This window comes from Merops nubicus, unplaced genomic scaffold (assembly GCF_000691845.1).
Source record: "Merops nubicus isolate BGI_N331 unplaced genomic scaffold, ASM69184v1 scaffold45289, whole genome shotgun sequence".
NCBI classification, from domain to species: domain Eukaryota; kingdom Metazoa; phylum Chordata; class Aves; order Coraciiformes; family Meropidae; genus Merops; species Merops nubicus.
In genome coordinates, this window is record NW_008632571.1 from 1 (window position 1) to 220 (window position 220).

The window sequence follows — 220 nt, forward strand, 5'->3', positions numbered from 1 at the left end:
GGGGGAGGTACAAGAGAGCATCTCACCCCAGAGCCTCCCGACTCTGGTCTCCTGTAACCCACCTCCCCCCGTGCCCCCTGCCCCACACCCTGGCTGACAGGAGACTTGGGCAAGGGCTGCTCCGTGCCCGCGGGCGCTGTCCTGGCAGCTCCGCTCAGGCACAGGTCTCCGTGCCGCTTCCAGGACTTGATTGGCTGGGGCAACGTGACCCGCCCGGTGG